The sequence below is a fragment of the Bos javanicus genome, chromosome 14, assembly GCF_032452875.1.
Source record: "Bos javanicus breed banteng chromosome 14, ARS-OSU_banteng_1.0, whole genome shotgun sequence".
Classification (NCBI taxonomy): domain Eukaryota; kingdom Metazoa; phylum Chordata; class Mammalia; order Artiodactyla; family Bovidae; genus Bos; species Bos javanicus.
Window position 1 is genome coordinate 37,003,975 of NC_083881.1, and position 14,202 is coordinate 37,018,176.

At 37.8% G+C, this 14,202-nt stretch overlaps 1 protein-coding gene and 1 non-coding gene across 17 annotated transcripts in view; one reads left to right on the forward strand and one right to left on the reverse strand.

Annotated features, from left to right (window-relative positions):
* Positions 1-14,202, reverse strand: part of STAU2 (staufen double-stranded RNA binding protein 2) — a 306,987-nt gene that overhangs the window by 68,521 nt on the left and 224,264 nt on the right. The gene's annotated exons all lie outside the window — the stretch shown is intronic.
* On the forward strand, positions 6,534-6,607 carry TRNAG-UCC (transfer RNA glycine (anticodon UCC)). The gene has a single exon. It is a non-coding gene; the product is annotated as a tRNA-Gly (tRNA).

Consider the following 14,202-nt stretch of genomic DNA (forward strand, 5'->3'; position numbering starts at 1 on the left):
CTCCCCCATCCCTGGGATTCTCCAGGCAAGAACACTGGAGTGGGGTGCCATTTCCTTCTCCAATGCATGAAAGTGAAAAGTGAAAGTGAAGTCCCTCAGTCATGTCCAACTCTTCGAGACCCCATGGACTACAGCCCACCAGGCTCCTCCGTCCATGGGATTTTCCAGGCAAAAGTACTGGAGTGGGGTGCCATTGTCTTATCCACTAATCCTCCTATTAGCAAACAAAAGCATATTTCTGGGAAATAGCCTCATCATATTTGTATGCCACATGGCAGTAAAGACTAGGGAACACCTTCTAAGCAAAAGTTTCAGGCCAGGCATAAAAGGAAAACGGGGCCAAACGCTCCCAAGAGCAGTTGCAGCTGTAAGACCAGGTGAAGTTACTGCAAGTGCAGCGTGCGGCTAATTCTTTGGGTCTACTGAATAGTCAGCTTTCCTCAACTGTTCTCTGCTCAGAGGACTTGCTATAAAATTTCACCCCGAGGAATTCCCTGGGTTCAGTGGCTAGGACTTGGCACTTTCACTGCCATGGTCCCAGGTTTGATCCCTGGAGAATCCCAGGGACGGGGGAGCCTGGTGGGCTGCCGTCTATGGGGCTGCACAGAGTTGGACACGACTGAAGTGACTTAGCAGTAGCAGTAAGGAACTAAGATCCTTCAAGCTGTACAGCCAAAAACATTTCTTCCCTGAAGACGCCATGTTCCAACATAAGAATAGAAATTTCTACCAGCCCTAAAATCTTGAATGTGTCTTTCAAAGAATTTGTTCATTTCATATAAATTATTGAATGTATTTCCATAAAGTTGTTCATAATATTTCCTTATTATCCTTTTAATGTTTGTAGACTCTGCAGTGATATTACCTCTCATCTCTGATAGTAAAATTTGTGTCTTTCCTTTTTTCTTTTGTTGTTCTGACCTCTAGTCTGGCCAGAGGTTTATCATTGTATTGATCTTCAAGAATCAGTTTTTTTGTTTCACTGGTTTTCTTTATTCTTTTTGTTTATTATTTCACTGAGTTCTCCTCTGATTTTTGTTATTTCCTTTATTCTACTCACTTTGGGCTTATTCGCTTTCCTTCTTTTAATCCTTGGGGATGAAAGCTGAGGCCAATCATCTGAGACCCTTCTTTTCTAATATAGTCATTTAGTGCTATAAATTTCCCTATAATTACTGCTTTAGCTGTGCTGACAAATTTGAATGAGTTGTAGTTTTGTTTTCATTCAAGATATGATCTAATTCCCCTTGTGATCTCTTCTTTGATCTATTCATTATTCAGAAGTGTACTTTGTAGCTTCCAAGTTTTGATTTCCCATATTTTGTTCTGTTACTTATTTTGAATGTAATCCTATTGTGGTAGAGAACATAGTTGTGTGACTTGAGTCCCTTCAAATTTATTTAGACTTGTGTTACAGCCCAGAATATGGTCTGTAGAGGTAAATGTTCCATGTATACCCGAAAATAATGTGTCTAGTGCTCGGTGGAGTGTTCTATTAATGTCAATTTGGTCAAGTTGGTCGATAGTATTTAAGCTTTCTGTATCCTTACTGATTTTCTGTCTAGTTTTTTCCTCAGTTATTGAGCAAGGGTGTTGAAATCTCTGACTATAATTGTAGATTTGTCTATTTTTCTTTGCAATTCTATCAATTTTTGCTTCATATGTTTAGAAACTCTATTGATAGGTGCATACACATTTAGGATTGTGGCCTCTTGATGAACTGGTCTCTTTACTACAATGAATGATCATTTTTATCTTTGGTAATAGTCTTTGCTCTAAAATCTACTCTGTATCATATTAATATAGTCATTTCAGTTTTTTTTAATCTTCTTTGAGTGCAAAAAACCGATGGCCATGTACAGAACAATCATCTCTATAACATATCTGACAAAAGTCATAAAGCTAATATAGTAACAAGTTCTGTGTGGTTGAAAAGATGACATTCAGAGCAGGATACTGCGACTTGCCAGTATCAGCATCACTTAGGAACTCGACAGACATGCAAATTCTTAGCTCCACTCCAAAGCTACTGAAACGACCCAGAAATCTATGTTCTAACAAGTATACCTGGGAATTTCAGTGCATGCCAAAGTTTGAGAGTCCCTGCCTAGAGCCCATTCTCACTTCTGATTCTAGGAATAAGTATTTGGATGAGAATATTTATTTGTGGTAGATATGAACCCAAAACCCCTTTCTCAAGCTAGAAGGGTATTTCTGCAACCCTACATCTATATAATGTGGCTAAGAGTCAGATACGACTGAGCGACTTCACTTTCACTTTCATGCATTTTGGAGAAGGAAATGGCAACTCACTCCAGTATTCTTGCCTAGAGAATCCCAGGGATGGGGGAGCCTGGTGGGCTGCCGTCTATGGTGTCACACAGTTGGACACGATTGAAGCGACTTAGCAGCAGCAGCAGCAGCCCCAACTAAAGACCCATTTTTGAATGTTAGTTATATAATAAAACTTCTAATTAAAGTGTAATAACAGAATAAATAACTATGCAAAGAACTAAAATTTGTTTTAAATAGAATCACATTTCAGGAAAATGGGGAAACATTCATTGCTTTGAGTTTTCTGCTATGATCTTTAAAGGTAGGCAATGCTGCTTGTGGAAACAATGAATTTTCACTGCACATGACTAGAGTCTTGGGGATCAATCAAAGGCAGGATGACTCAACAATTCCCTCCTTTAGGAACAGCTCTACAGGGCATGATTTTAGTTTCCCTTAAGGTCTAGTACAGAAGGTGAGTGAAGTTTCCTTATCCTGCAGTTGGTCGGTATATGTATACTCTATCAAATGCTATCCCACAGAAGCGGGATTCTTCTTCCCTTTATTTATTTTTTGGCCACATTGTGTGCCTATAGGATCTTAGCTCCCTCACCAGGGACTGAAGCCGTGCCCCCTGAAGTGGAAGTGTGGAGTCTTAATCACTGGACCACCAAGGAATTCCCTCTTCTTCCTTTCATATAAATGTACTTTTATACCCCCTCACTACTTTCTGCTGCTACTTCTGATCTGTACCATGTTTAAAGCTCCTCTCGGGTGTGGGGCTGCACTTGGTTCTTTATACATATGATCTCATCTAATGGCCCCTATCACCCTGCCAGGCAGGTACTACCCATGTTACTGACCAACAGAACAGCTGACCTATGATCCCACTGCCAGGGAGTCTGTAGATGAGGTGGAAGATTACTCTGAATCCAAATCCAAGAGAATTCCCACTGGGGCCACCAGAGCTACAAGTTATAACTTCAAAACACAAAGGACAAAGAGAAAGACTCAAAATCTACAAAAAAATTTTTTTTTTAGTTCAAAAATTGAATAGACATTTGAATGGTAAACAAGGTGGTATATTTTAGCCTACATGACATATTCTAGGTATTAAAGGAATCCAAAGGAAGGAGAAGATATTCCTTGCCTTGGCACTTTGTAAACTGACTACACACACCCTCACACAAACACCCTAAGCCAAGAGTTCTTTCAATAAACAGTCACAGGCAATGTTATGTGGCAGCCTGGATGGGAGGGAAGTATACGGGAGAACAGATATATGCGTATGTATGGCTGAGTCCCTTTGCTGTCCACCTGAAACTATCACAACATTGTTAATCAGCTGTGTGTGCATGCGTGCTAAGTCGCTTCAGTCATGTCCATTCGACTCTTTGCAACACTGTGGATTGTAGCCCACCAGGCTTCTCTGTCCATGGGATTCTCCAGGCAAGAATACTGGACTGGGTTGCCATGCCCTCCTCCAGGGAAATCTTCCCAACCCAGGAATCAAACCTGCATCTCTTACATCTCCTGCACTGGCAGGCGGGTTCTTTACCACTAGTGCCACCTGGGAAGCCCCATTAACTGGCTATATTCCAATATAAAATAAAAAGTTAAAAAAAGAAACGGTAGCAAAAGCCATTTCAGTGTTTCGCCTCTCATTTAATATGGTCTAGACTATATACTTATATGAAATGTACTAAGTTTTATTTTTAACAAAAGTCTTTTATTTGGGTTACAAGCTACATATTACTTAATTTTTTGCAATCAGAAAGATCAAGACTCATTAATTGTGGTACAGAAATTTTATCATATAGCAGTAATTAAGTAATTATTTTTATATATTGATTTGAACCACTCACTAAATAAAACTTAAGAACTTCATTTTGGGGATCACAGGGAGAATTAGGTTCATATTAAATATGGGAGCTATTTAGTCAATTAGGGTGGCTTATTTGGTGGTTTTCTCTACAAAGAATGGTAAATAGAGCTCCCATACCTTTTCTAATTTCCTTGTATCAGAACCAAATATAATATTTAATATTTGCTTTGTACCTTATACAAGAAATTGTTTTTTAAAAAGCCCCATGCACAGAGTAGTCAGTGGTCAGCAAAAGAATTTGAAAGCCTCAAACAAGAAACAACACTGAAAGACAGTGGTATATCTTTCCTCTTTGGTATCTATTTCTAGTAGCATAAAAGTGGAGTCACAGAAAAAAGTGTTTTCAACATGCTGATCACATGCCTTGAAGGAATTTTAACAACATAATATTAAGGGGAGAGGAGGCTGTCATATGAAAGCAAAAGCATGTCCACAAGAACTTGAAGAAATCAGGAAAAAAAACTTCACAAACTGTCTAGACAATCATGAACAATCATTGACTTGGTTTGTTATAATTTCAAATTCACTCCTCATTAAAATATGTTATTTATATGTGACCATTTACACAGCTCTTATCTATAATTTCAAAGGTGATCAGTTCAAAGTTTAATGAATTTTCTCAATACTGAATTTTTAAACCTTTGAAATTACAGTTCAGTAATGTACTGTTAGCATTTTTAAGCCAAGCTGCAGGATCTAGAGAAAATGCAATCTCTTCTGATGATTAAATGTCAGTAATTAAACATAAAAACATTTGGAACCAGAAGGGCTGTATAAATGAACTGTCAGCATATATTATAACATTACAGGGTTGCGTAGGTAAGAAAAGGCTCCTTGAAGAAGTTGGCACAATGACCAGCCAATTGGAAAAACAGAGGAAGTGAGCTATCACTGCAATAACGAGGAGGAATTCCATTAAGGCTCCAGGCCAGGTATGTGAAGGAGGTGTGATTGATATGTGGGACTTGGAGATTAACTGTGTGGGACATTCTGAGGCTATGCCTACACACATTGAACATAACGTGATATTTGGTATCAGAGTTTGACTGAAGTGATGTTTACAGAGTCACTGCTCTTACCCTTTTCTTTTAAAGGCTAAGGATTTTGTTTTACCGATGGCATCAGCAAGGGAGCATTTTTTTGTGAGGAAAAGAAAAATATAGTCATGCCCAGAGTTAAGTCTCATATTAAAATGCGATTAGTGTTCGCTTTTAGTGTCAATGACAATTTAAAAGGCTACATTTCATACAAAGACAGGGATGACAATGCCCATGAGCTCATCAAGTTCCCATGTTCCTATCAGTAGGTCCCTTTGGATATTGCTAATAAATGGTAATATTTTAGAAGCCAGCAGAATGACATGATATAAAAACAATTTCACAAATTTGATATTTATGAGTATGGGAGTATGGAAGAAGTCATTGTTCTGAAGCTGCTTCTAGAATGGCTACAGAGCATTGGAATTTTAGTTCAAGTTAACATAACATCTTTGAAATATTGAGGGCAGCAGGAGAAGGGGACAACAGAAGATGAGATGGTTGGATGGTATCACCGACTCAGTGGATGTGAACTTGAGCAAACCCCGGGACATGGGGAAGGGCCAGGAAGTCTGGCATGCTGCAGTCCATGGGATGGCAAAGAGTTGGACACAACTAAGCAACTGAACAACGACAACACAACATCCTTAAAATGTTAAAAGACAAAGGTTTATTCTGAGAATATATATCTACTGTAAGTGATCATATAGTGGAATAGAGGTCAGCCGGCTGGATTTGAATATTCTCAGTTTTTAAAATATTCTTTCTGGAATATCAGTGAAGCACTGGAAATCTAGCACAATACAATCTTGTTAAGGGATGGTTTTTTATTACATGAATTCTGATATGGGAAGGGTTCAATAATGTTTTACCAAACTCACCTATTACTTACAATAAAAGTAAGTATGTGATAGCTTGGGCTTCTCCAGTGGCTCAGTGGTAAAGAATCCACCTGCAATGCAGGCGACACGGACTCGATCCCTGAGTTGGGAAGATCCCCTGGAAGAGGGCATGGCAACCCACTCCAATATTCTTGCCTAGAGAATCCCTATAGACAGAGGAGCATGGTGGGCTACAGTCCATAGCGTCGCAAAGAGTCAGACGCAACTGAAGCGACTTAGCACACACACACACGCACACACACACACACACATGTAATAGGTTGGTTTGTAAGGTGGATGTTAGTTCTGTTTACCAACACCCAAGTTATAGAGAAAAGATCCTGCTTTCCTGTTTATGACTTCTGCTGTACATATAGAAGAACGAAGCAGTCTGGGATTCCTAGTTCTGTTACTAGCTCACTCTCTGCGGCAATTAATAATGCAAAAACTGGGACTTCCCTGGTGGCCCAGTGGTTAAGGTGCCACACTTCCACTGTAGGGGGGTGCAGGTTCGATCCCTGGTCAGGGAACTAAGATCCCACATGCAGCATGCTTATGACCAAAAAGGTAAAAGAAAGAAAGAAAAAAAATGCAAAAACTACACACATTGGAGGTTTAAGGTTTCCTACAAAATGTTCTCCAATTAAATAATGTTTAACAACTGGCCCCAACAGAAGTAAAAGACATAACCTTAAGGTATCTGCTTTTTCCATACCTTGTTAATTAGTAATTTTACATCATAATTGTACTTCATCTTTCTTCCAAGACCAAGTTCAGATGGACACATTCCAAATCCCATGGGCACAAAGAAGCAGCTTGTCAGCCAGCATTGCCAGGGCAGTCCCTGTTACTAGAATTCACAATGTGTCCTCAACACCAGCAACTGGTATTACAGGCAATTTTTTAAATGTTGCTCTGTTTTGCTTTTTAGAAAACCACATCCCTACACTTTTAAAATGATAATTGGTTCTAAAATGATCAATCAGTTTGATATGACATATAGCATTGACATTCTTCCCCACCCCCATCCCGCCCCACTCTGTGTACTTAGGAGACAAATGATCTTCAGCCCAACAGGGAATTTACAATCCAACAACCAAGTGGCTCCAGGAGAGAAGTGAAAAATGCATGGTGGTTCACATATACACAGTATTGATACTAAGAATAAAATAATGAATGAGAACCTACTGTCCAGCACAGGGAACTCTACTTAGTTCCTAAATGTGGTGACCTAAATGGGAAGGAGATCCAAAAAAAGGGGATATATTTAAAATATTTAAAATGTACAGCTGATTCACTTTGTTGTACAGTAGAAACTAACACAACATTGTAAATCAACTATTCTTCAATAAAAATTGATTTAAAAAACTATAGAACTTAGAAAAAAATTGGAAAAGACCCTGATGCTGGAAAAGATTGGGGGCAGAAGGAGAAGAGGGCGACAAAGAATGAGATGGTTGGATGGCATCACCGATTCAATGGGCATGAACTTGGGCAAACTCCAGGAGGTGGTGAGGGGCAGAGAAGCCTGGTGTGCTGCAGTCCATGGGGTCGCAAAGAATTGGATACGACTTGGTGACTGAACAACAACAACAGAGAATTAAGAAACTTGTTTCTGGAAAAAGGTGACCTCTGCAATGAGATTTCAAGTATGATGATATAAATATGAAAGAAAAAGCAAGAACAAAATAAACCATCACGAAAGCCCAAGGAAAACTAGGTGGTTTGGCCAAAGCCAAAGAGTGTCTGTGGGATGGTGGGCGAAGAGGCTGCCAGGACGTCTGGGTCTACTGTTTAGGATCTTGGATTCTTCTGATAAGGAGTCCAGACAGGAAAAAAAAAATGGAGGCAAGACCTCTCTCCACAGACATCTTACCTGAGACTAGGCTACTCAAAATACCATGTAAATAGAGAAAAATGATCAAATTCTATGTGCAAGGAGTGGATGTTACAAGTTTGTACTGGAGACTGCTCTTGCGTATGATTAACTATTTATGTGCATCTGTATTAAATGCAAAACAATTTTTTTTTTTACTAAACATGAGCTCTAATAACAGAAAATACTCATCAGTTTTTCCTGAAAAATATTTATTCTCCATATCTGCTTTTAAACAATTGTTTTAAGCTAGGAATCCAAGAAAATGTCTTATAATGATCACAGAAAACCATACCTAATATTTCAGAATTTTCCTCTCTCATTAGCCATGTAACTCTTGAAACTGGTGTGAGTGACAAATGTAATATGCTCCTTCACCCCTACTTGTGACATCATTCAAGGAAGGAAGCATTTTAATGGAGCCCTAGCTTAAGAATTCTCTTGTCCATGAAGCTGCCAGTGCTACCCATAGGGCAGTCAAGGAAGTGATGCAGAGAACGTCTTATTGAAAGGCTTCCCCAGACACTACTTCTGGACAAGACCTGGGGCCTCAGTGCCTGCTATTAACTCTGGTGGGTGGTGGGGGTGGAGTTTGGTTGTCTTGATAGAAGACAGGGACCCTGGTGTTTCCTCCCCAGACTGAAAACCTCTGACTGTCTTTGGAAATTAATAAAGAGGTGAAGAGACAGTGAGTTTTCTGCAATAATAGAGGAGGTTCCCAAACATGGCAGTGATTATGGATGAAGAATGCACTTTTCTCTCCCTTCACAGAAACACCCAGGAGTGCCCTTCTATTTGATAAAGAGGATGATAGAGGATCTGATTTGTTTGTTTGTTTAATGTACAACTCTTGCCTGTTCCTGCTGCACTCTGCAACACAAAAAGGAACACTTTTCTTGCCAACTCCACACATACAGCATGTTGGCACATCTTTAAGAGCTTTAAATATATCTGTAGAAGGCAATATTGTGTCAGAAATATTAATGTTGAACAGTGGTTTAAACAATTCCAGACCAAATTAGCTTAATTCCAATTAACAATTGATACCAGAAAAGAAAACCAACATTTGGGATCTAAGAAAGGAGAGGGCAAAGTTACTTAAAAACCAGATATAAATTTTCATTAGGTGCAACCTGTATTTAACATAAAAATGAATTCATGCTTTATAATGAGTCAAAACATGTATTAACTGATAGTGATGAAATTATTTGGGAGAATGAGTGATTCTGAAATAGAAAAATTTTAATCTAATTTGGGGGGAAAAATCAGTTTTTACTATAAACAAAAAACATTTTGTGTGATGCAAATATTTAGTCCAGGCAAAACAGTTTCGGTTTTGTCGCACAAAGTTTGTACTAGGTAAGTGTTACGGGAGTATCTGGGTCAATGAATGAAAACTTTACTATGAACAATTTTGTCCTTTAAAAGAACAGTGGGGCAATGTAAGTAGACTCTTATGTAGCACATAATTTTTAAATTATTTTTATTTATAAACATAATTCCAAATAAAAAGATGGAGCTAAAATTCAGAAAACAACATATATATTTTTTATATATTTTCTGTGCGAATGACATCAGGTTTGCATCCATTTGTGGATGCAAGGTTAAAAAAATATGCTCAGATTTCCTATTTGAAGACCAAATTCATCATAAAATAGCTTTTGATTACAAAGAATCCAGCATTTATGTCTCTGCTAGTCCAAGGAAATAAAGCTGTACTAAAGGAAATAAAGTGGTAATAAATTGCTCTAAAGCAAAGGTAAAATGACCACTCAATTAAGACATAACTCTAAAAATCACCTTGAGGTTACATTGGGAAGAAATATGAGGAAAAGGGCAATTAAAGATCAGTCTTTTAAATTTGAGGCCTCCTCACTGATAATGAAAGATTCAGTTACTTAAACTGTTTTTCGCTCTTTCATTTATGAGTTGCTTTTAATAACATTTCATTCCTTAACAGAGAGAATAAGGAATGCTCTTAGAAGAGAAAAAAGCTAGACCAGGCTATCAAAATCTTTGCTAAGAAAAATAAACGAATCAAGATTGATCTTGTGGATTTCTCAGAAGTTCACCAATTCCAAATGTTCACATACGTTTCACAAGGGAAGAAAACGATAAAGCTTCTCTATAGTAGCATGGTGAATAACTCACGGAGGGTGGTAATGTAGGGGTTACTCCTGCATTTTGTAAAATGCATTAACTATAATGAACATAAATGTGCATTTCTTTTCCTTTTTGAAAAATCCAAGTTTCTATTCTCCAGTACTGAGAAGTATGGATCAGTTTTGTCTACCAAATCTTTGGGGGCTTTCTAGAATATTTTTTAAGAACAGATTGAATGTGCTTTTAGCAATACTTTGACAGAAAGGGTGTTTTTTCCAAATTAAAAAATCTAACAATCATTTAAACTATTAAGTATGTTTACAGAGCAAACACAAGGGAGACTTCCTTTACGTTTAAGCACACTTCTTTTTCAAGAGGTTTTCAATATTAGTGACTGATAGAGCAAATGAAAAAGATTTTAAAAAATATGAATCACATTACTGAAAAAAAAAAAAAAAAGACTGGTTATTTCCCCTTGTTTTAAAATTCTCTTCCTGCTTCTTTTAAAGTCCACCCCAAACACAGTTTGCTATAAATGTCACACAAATGGAATGGCTAAATAGTTCAATACAACTGAAGGAATCTTAATCTAATGTACCACTGTCTGTCAGCTAATCTCTCCTGGTTTAACAATCTGAGTTTAACTACTTTGTGATGAATGAGACAGGGTGCAAATGACCTGAGTGTTTCAACCCATAAAACAGGCTTAGGGAAATAAAACTTGCAAATTTGATCACCCCCCTCAGATTGGCTATCATTTGGCAATACAGTTAGGGTTTCCACAGAGACTAACAGTTTCAAAGAAATTGTCTAAGTGTAATATTAGATAACGAAACGTTAATACTTTAAATGTAAAGTACCATTTACCCTACAGCAGACTCCTAGCTGCAAGATTTGCCATTACACAACTGAAATTCCGATGGCTCTAAATTGAAAGATGGTGAGCTAGCTGCTGGAGGATCCACTGAAGCTGAACATTTTGTAGACTCAGTTTTACAGAAAGTTTCTCAGGAGCATTAACCGGTAGTCACATTAAGCAAAAAGACTCTGGTTGTTAACAGCAGTAGGTCTATTGTTCCAGAAGTAATAAATTTCAGGAGGTTCATTATCAAAGAAAGAGGTTGGGGCGGGGGAGTCCTTTTTGGCATTCTACATATCAAATCTTCTCAAAAAGACATCTGCAGTTTAAAAAAAATTCCACCTACTTTTACTACTACAAACCTTGTTAATTTTCTACAATTCTCTGCTCTGACTTAAAAGTCATTTCCTTAAGAAAACAGATGACAGACAACTTGAGTGACTGATTATATTGGACCATCACTTTGTTTTTCTCCAAGGCCTTGGTTTAAGAGGATGGATGTTAGTGTAGATGACAGAAAGGGGAGCTTCGCATACGATTTCACTTCTGTTCAAAGACAAGCTAATGTAACCTCGCTGCGGTGCGATCAACTTGACAAATGGACACGGTGCAACCCTCTGCCTCCCACTGAAACCTGAGAGCCTGATTTATACAATGTTCTCCCTGTAGATGGAAAAAGACTTCATGCTGCTTGGCTGTATAATGGGTTGATCTGATAATTCTTTGTATGTCATGAAATTTGATAATATGAAAGTGAAATGCATCTCAAAGACTGAAGTGGGTTAATGAACTTATAAAACTACACTTAAGTCTTTTACAGCCTGAATAAACAGACAAAGGGACTTATTAGCTCAAACCATACCAAGAAAATACAGCAGTTCTCATGCTTAACTCTGCAATCAATGAGAGAGATATATATGGCTTTTACTGACAGTGAATAAGAGATCCTTGCTCTAAGGAGTACAGCCCTATTTAAACAATTCGATATCATCTGTAGACCTTGGTGTGCCTTATCTTTACCATCAGATTTTTCTGTCCTCAATTCTTTACCTCAAGAATTGTACATTACTTTATCCTGTTAAATTATGCCCCGGAAAGCTTAATATCTTTCCTTTTAAAGTAGGACATTTCTGAAAGAATTTATAAATACTACTATATTTTACAATTATACTATTCAATTTGCAAAATTAACGAACAGTTCATGTGGGGATGTAAACGTATCTTAAACCAACTATGGACACAAGTAAACACACACAAATCACAGCTTCAGAAGAAAAATAAACTTTTGCTTTAAAAACACAGTGTAAATTCTTATTTATTCAAAGTCTGAATGTTTAGATACATTACTTTAAAAAGAGGCACACGGTGTAGTGTATTTTGCAGGCCAGGCTACTTTCAAATCCTCTGCAGTAAACCTGTCTTTTGGTATCAATGCTTGCAAATAAATACCATGAATGTAAACTGCAATCAGAAGCAGTTTTAACACATGTAAATGTTGAATGAGGTAGAATTTTAGTCTTTTGTTTACTTTGCTGTTGTCACAAATAGAAAAAGCACTTATGAAAACATTTCATGCTGAAGTGAATGGATTTCAGCAGCTGCTGACTTGGTGACATGGAGAACCCCAGTGGAGACATCCTGCTGAATTAACGTTTTGGAAATGTTAAAAAGAAACTTCAAACAGACCTCGTTTTAGCAGGCGGTCAAAGATTTTGCTCAGTGGGGATCATGTGAAGACTAGCAGAGCAGTCATTCAACCATGAATCAGACTTGTCAATAGTTGCCCATTTTCTCAACAGGTGATTCAAAAAAAGCACACAGTCTATTTCCCCTAACATTTCTGTGTGTGCTTGCATGGAAAAAAAAAATCCTAGATTTCTGCTCTGACATTATTTAGGACGGCACAGCATGCATAGCTGAGGAAATTATAGTTTCAGGGGTTTAAATACATTAAAAATTTTTCGGTACTTATGTTCGTTTCTAACCCAAAATATTTAGCTAAGCTATATTTAAAATCCACTGACTTTCAAATAAACTTTTATCCTAAGTTGGAAATCTGGGACAATTCAATCAAAGAATTATAGAACAGCAAGGAGTCTTGGAGATACCAAAGATCAAGTTCCTTGTTTTACAGATGAGCAAATGGAGACCTACAAAGATTTAGTAAAGATTTCAACAATTTGTCTGAAATTTCAGGACTTCCCTATAGCTCAAATGGTAAAGAATCTGTCTGAAATGCAGGGGACCCAGGTTCGATCTCTGGGTCAGAAAGATCCCCTGGAGAAGGAAATGGCAATCTACTCCAGTATTCTTGCCTGGAGAATTCCATGGACAGAGGAGCCTGGCAGGCTACAAGTCCATGGGGTCACAAAGAGTTGGACACGACTAAGTGACTAACACACACACACATCAGCAATTTGTCAGAGATCACACAGGTATTTCTTTATGTCTTAGGACTTAGAATGTCCATCTGCTGATGTCTCAGCTCAACATTTATTATACTTACCCTTAAGAAATAAATCAGATTTAAGCCTCATTTAGCAATGTAAAATACTTAAGGAAAGAAACCGTTAAGCTGGGCAAGATCTCATGGTTCAGTGTTTTCCTGATCTGGCATGTTTTGATTTTTTTTTTCCTTTAAACTGGCCACAAAGAGAGTTAATGGAAAATTCCTTCCCACATCACCAAGAAATGGGGGAGGAGGAGGGGGGCATGAAAAGAGGTCCAGTACCAAGCTTTGTTTTCAACTCTCAACATTTAAGAGTTTAGTACAAATATAGAGTACAAAAATAATAAAGCATTGCATTGTTACTGATTCAGATTGGCACTGTAAACTGTGCAATACAAGCTACTATTATGTCAGAAAATTACCAGGTATCCATTAAATGAGCCCAGACTATTTTCTATTGTTCAAGGATTTTTCGTTGTTTTGAAAGCCTAAGTACAGAGTTCAGTGAGAGTTCTCGGAGGTGACTCCACAGTCAGAGTGATGCTCACCAGCTTAGTCAACCTCACCTACAGCTCTGTTAACACACAGTCATTATCAGCAAAAGCGAAAATAGAACCTGAGGCTTAGGAAATCATTTCGTATAGACAAGACATACCCTGTTGGAAAATACTTTCCACTTTATTTGGAGAGAAAAATCAGGAGGATTTGTAAGTAAATGACAATCCATAAACAGACACACAACTATATACACAAGCTCTTAGAGTCCAAGTTCACTAATTCTTGTTATTAAAATTAAGTTTAACTCCTCATAGGGTAAGAGGAAGCAGGGTACTCTGAT